Below are 5,948 nucleotides of genomic sequence, written 5' to 3'. Positions count from 1 at the left end.
CTCTACCAATTGAGAATTCAGCTATATTCCCAACCAATACCCAGATCCCCTCTCTCACTTGGTGGGGATGGATTGCTCTCAACCCAGTCCCACTGAGCCCCTTCAGGCATAACTCAGTTTCTGTCCTTATCCTACCCATTGACTTTAGGTTCAAACTCCACGGTGCATTCCAACACCCACAGTGCACGTCTTGGGCTGGACACAGTGACCGGCCCCGAGCCTCGGTCTTCAGGAAGCAGGCAAGATATCCAGTGGAGAACTACATAAATCACCTTCTAATCTCCGATCTCAATTGTGAGGTGAAAACAGAAAAAGGGAGGGAGAGTCCTGAACAGAGTGTAAGAAACACCAGGAAAGTTGTCACTGGAGGCGTTCTAAGGACCAGCTAATAATGGCTACAAGGGACGCCGGCTTGGATGGATGGATGGATGGATGGATGGATGGATGGATGGATGGATGGATGGATGGATGGATGGATGGATGGATGGATAGTTCTGGTACCGGGCAAAAGAAGAGGAGAGCAACAGGGTGCGGGGCAAGCAAGAAGATGCCAAACAAGGGCTGCTCTGTGGATCTAGGCTTCAACGGCCACGTACTGACGCTTCCGCGGATCTAGAGCCCAAGGCAAGAAACAAGAAGACCAGGAAGGTGGCAGCAGCAAGTGGTGGCCTAAGGCAAGGTAAGACTAGAGAGAGGAAGGTGAGGAGCCCGGCCACCACGGTTCCTGAGCCGCATCGCTCTGTGCCCGCCAGGGGGCGCCGCTCCTCCGCGGAGGAAGCCTCTGAAATCGCGCGCTCTGGTTTAGCGATCCCGGAAGAGGCGGGCAGTTCTCCAGGAGACCACTTCCGGCTTCAACTCGGCCGGGAGCTTGGTTTTGTGGGGATGCAATGAGAGAATTTGGGATGTCGCCGACTGGGACGTGTTAGAGGAGTATGATGCAAAGTCTGAAGACGCGGTACCCCATTGCGGGTGTTCATTGCACAGTTCTATGATCCATGCCTGAGAAGCCCCCAGCTTTTAACCGAGGGAAATTCTCCGGTGGACTGTCAGGCTGGCAGGAGTATTTCCTGTAGATGGAGGGGTGCAGAAAAGTGAAGAAACCATTATGGGCGCTTTAGAAGTGTTCTTGGGCCGACTCAATCGGTTAAGGCCCTTGGGTGCAAACCTGACATCTGAGTTAAATCCCTGAAATTTACTTAAAGATGGAGGGCAGGGACCGACTCCACAAAGCTGTCTTTCATTATCCACCACACACATATCTACAATAATTTGTTTGTTCGTTTGAGACCAGATCTTACCATGTAGCCCCTACTAGCCTGGAACTCATTATATAGACCAGGCTAGCGTCGACTTCTCAGAGATCTGCTTGCTTCTGCCTCCTAAATGCTGAAACTAAAGCAATGGCCACCACGTCCAGCCTTAAGAGCTTTTTCTTTGTAATGAACTGCCTATATTTGGAGAAAAGGCTAAGCCTTCAGGGAAGGCTAAAAGGGAGAACAACCAATCCCGGGCCTGCTGGAGGAAGCAGAAAAAAAAGCTTCTTAACCTATTTGAATACACATACCTAAGCTTCTCCCAGGAGACACTGCACAGCCCTGTGGGACCGGGTTCACTACACCCTCCCCATAATGGCTACTCCCTGTCTCCTGGCCTTCCTTCTTGTCAGTAGGCTATATTTTTCATAGAAGCCAGAGAGATCTTTAAAATATTAGATTTGGGAGCCGGAGAGATTCCTCATCAGTTTAGAGCACTTGCTGCTCTTGCAGAGAACAGAGTTCAGTTCCCAGCACCCAGGTTGGGCAACTCACGAACGCCATTAACTCCAGCTACTGGGGATCTGACACCCTCTTCTGACCTCCGAGGGCACCTGTATTTACATACATGTACTTACACGAAGATACTTATACATACAATAATTTTTAAATGTTAGACGGAGGGGCAGGAGAGATGGCTCAGTGATTAAAAGCACTGGCTAGTCTTCAAGAGGACTGGAGTTTGGTCGCTGGCACCCACATGGTAGTTCATAACTATTTGTAGTTCCAGTTCCAGGGAATCCTACACCCTCTTCTGACCTTTAGATACATGCATGTAGGCAAACCCTCATATAAATAATTTTTTTGTTTGTTTGTTTTTTGTTTTTCGAGACAGGGTTTCTCTGTATAGCTCTGGCTGTCCTGGAACTCACTATGTAGACCAGGCTGGCCTTGAACTCAGAAATTCGCCTGCCTCTGCCTCCCGAGTGCTGGGATTAAAGGCGTGCACCACCATGCCCGGCTTTTTTTTTTTTTTTTTTTTTTCCTTTTGAGACAGGGTCTCACTAAGTAGCTTTGGCTGTCCTGGAACTCATTTGTAGACCAGGCTGGCTCAAACTCAGAGATCTGCCTGCCTCTACCCACCAAGTACTGGGAATAAAGGTGTGTGCTATTGTGCCCAACTTAGATTTTTTTTTTTCATGTGCATTGATGTTTTGCCTACATTTATGTCTGTGTGAGGGTGTCAGATCCTCTGGAACTGGAGTTACAGACAGCTGTGAGCTGCCATGTGGGTGCTGGGGACTGAACCCAGGTCCTCTAGAAGCACAACCAGGGTCTTAACCGCTGAGCCATCTCTCCAGCTGGACTTAAATCTCTTTTTCAAAAATTAAAACTGGGTCTGGAGAGATGGCTCACTGGCTGAGAGCATTTGTTCTTGCAGAGGACCCAGGCTCAGTTCCCAGCACCCTCAAGGCAGCTCACAACCGTCACTCCAATTCCAGGGGATGTCCCACAGTTTTCTGTCCTCCATAGATAGCAGACACACACACATGATGCACATATATGCATGCCGACAAAACATAGATAAATGTTAAAAAAATAATAATAAAACAAAATTTAAAAATGACCGGGTGTATTGGCACATACTAGCATTTGGGAGGCAAAACAGACGGATCTCTGTAAGTTCAAGGCCAGTCTGGTCTACATAGTGAGTTCCAGGCCAATCGGGGCTGCATAGTGAGACACTGTATAAATAATTAATTTAAAAAAAAAAAAAAAAAACAAATCTTAAAAGACAGTGTCAGATCCTGGCACTCTGTCTAAGGTGCTTAGAAGTCAGAATACAGTCTGACTCTTTGTTTGGTTGGATTTTTTTTCAAACAGGGTTTCTCTGTGTAGCCCTGGCTGTGGTGGAACTCAGGCTGGCTTTGAACTTACAGAGAACAACCTGCTTCCCATCTTGAAGTGCTGGGATTAAAGGTGTCACCGGCCTGCCGCCTGGCCGCCTTTTTTGTTAAGAGTCATAGGTTTGCTGCTCACGCTGTGGCCTTTTATGATCTGACCTCCTCCTTTCTGGTGCTAGTTTGCCTGCTGGCCTGCTGGGATGTCCTCATCTTAGGGCCTTTTTATTGGCTAATGGCTTCCTGGAGAGGCAGCTTCTCCTGCAGCCTCCTTAGCTCCTCACTAGGCTTCTCTCAGCTGTCTGACTCACTTTGCTAGTAGTGTTTCCTTTCCTACAGGACAGCTCAAGGTCCTTTCCTGGCCCAGTGACCAGCTTTCCTCCCCACACAAGCTCCCCTCTCTTTCTTACCTCTCTGTTCCCGATCACCATCTACAGAAAGCTCTTGTGCCCACATGGCAAGGTGCATGCTGCTCGATTGCTGTTGTTACATCACCTTCATTAGAGCTGTTTTTGCCTCTTCATTAAATTAAATTCCAGGAAGCAGTGCTAATGACCGCACTAACGAGTCACGGGAGAGGCCAGCAGCCCCAGCCTTTGGACAGCCCAGAAAGGAGGACAGGACGACAACCTGAGCAAAGCTGGGGCTCCTGGGATAAGGCTGATTACCATTCCCGAGGCCCTCCGAGGACCCTGGGCTTCCCACGAGAGGCAGCCTTCTGAGGCTGTATGTTGGGCAGGCACAGTGAAAGGCTGGGCCATGAACTCCTTGAGCACTAAGAGAAAGGAGGCTCGGCTCTTGGGCATAAAACCCTGAGTGCCCTCTGGTTCTCTTGCAAGTTCTAGGGCCATTTCTCCTATCTACATCGGACATGCCGCTGAATGCCTGAACGCTTGGGATTTACAAGGATAGACATTTTTGGACACAGGCCCCTAGTTTGGAGATGCTAAGGGTTCTTCCTCACATTGATACTCACGTTTCAAGTCACTGGCCAGGCTCTGTCTGGTCCGGGAACAGCCAGCTCCCTCCATCCCAATATTACTGGCTGAGCTGATCCCCCTCCTCTGCTTGTCACAGAATGGATCCCTTTCCGTGATACACAGTTCCTTCCTCAAGCTGGCATCTCCGCACATGTCTCCCGGTAACTTTTTGTGCTACCCTGCAGGTCTCTGTGTACTTGTTCGGTATCTGCTCCTGAAGGTGGGGTCCCCCTGCCTTTCCTGCCTTAGGGTCCTCAGCCCCATTGTTGACATTCTGTAGTTTCCCAGTGCTTGGGCAGATGAGCAGGTGAAATTCCCCCATATGTTGGGGGTAGAGGGTGGGAGCAAGGAGGGAGTGGAAACTTTTCTAATCCAGAAACTTCTGGGCAGAGTTCTGAGTCTTCAGTTCTCTAAGCTGAAGTTAGTTAATTATTTGTGAAGAGATGATCAAAAAGGGGAAATTTAGGGTCTAGCCCCCCCCCCCCCGCCTCCCCAGGCTTGGTTGTTCCTTTTGGGAGAAAAGTACCCTGGCAGGGACTGGAAAGACAGTCACTCCAATCTCAGAACCACTGCTAGGCCAAGAAGCACAAAAGGGGGAAGTTCAGGGGATAGACCAGGAGGTGGAGCTTGGTCAGGGTAGGGTAAGGGAGGGTGGTGCAGCTCTCTCTGTGTGTGTGTGTGTGTGTGTGTGTGTGTGTGTGTGTGTGTGTGTGTATCTAGGCAGACAGGACAGGAGTTTTGGCCACTGAGATCCTCAAGCAGGAGTCGCCAAGGCTTTGTCTCCAAGGTAGTGATTTGATGGTCACAGGTCTTTGTCTGGAGACTCCGGGCAACCTGATTGCGATGGAGGTGGGGTATTCATTCGGGATCTCCAGTCCAGGGCAGCAGATACCCCCCGGTCTGAAACTGCCTTTGGGGAAGTGCTAGCGGCTTCCTCTTCCTGGCGCCTGTAGGTTTGAGTGTCACAGCCCACGGAGGGGGTCTCTGTTCCTCGCCCTGTCAGGCCTGTGGATTGACAGGAACTCAGGACAAGCTGGACACGCTCTGTGGCCTGTGGTGAGCCACAAGGCTGTTCTGGCTCTGGGGGGTGAGACAGCAGTTCCCTAAGTGCTCTCTTATCTGGGGGCTGTTCACTCCTACTGCTGGACCTAGCTCCCTCCTTTTAGGATCAAGTCTAGGTGGTGCTGGCCTCACTGGGCCAGGGACAATTCAGGTTTCCTCTGGTGCTCAAGACTGTTACGTTCACACACACACACACACACACACACACACACCAGCATGACCTCCTCTGAGGAGGATTCCTCTTCTGGCCTCATGGCGACTGGACAGAGAGGCAGGTTCATCCTGGTCCCCGGTTGGTCCAGTTATTAATAAGTGGTTTCTCCTCCTCTGACCCTCAAGTTCCCGTTTTCCTGTCCTTTCTCCTTTCCATGTGTGGCCCTCCTCCTCTCTTCTCCCTTCACCCTTAAATGTTTTCAATTTTAATTTTTTAGATTTATTTTAGTTTGTGAGTAGGTGTGCTTTGCCTGCGCGTATGTTTGGGTACCACTTATGTGCAGTGTCTGAGGAGGTCAGAAGAGGATGTAGGCTCCCCTGGAACCTCAGTTGAGAGGGTTGTGAGCCACTATGTGGGTGCTCCTAACTGCTGAGCCACCTCTGCAGCTCACCGGGCCTCGTTCTGTTCCCCCTCACTGTTTTCCTGGAAGCATTCAGGGTATCTCTTCCACCAAGAGAGGTCCCTGGACTTCCCGGGTCTCTCTCTCTCTCTCTCTCTCTCTCTCTCTCTCTCTCTCTCTCTCTCTCTCTCTCTCTCT

This window comes from Mus pahari, chromosome 10, assembly GCF_900095145.1.
Source record: "Mus pahari chromosome 10, PAHARI_EIJ_v1.1, whole genome shotgun sequence".
In the NCBI taxonomy this organism is placed as follows: Eukaryota; Metazoa; Chordata; class Mammalia; order Rodentia; family Muridae; genus Mus; species Mus pahari.
This window is presented reverse-complemented; position numbering follows the sequence as displayed.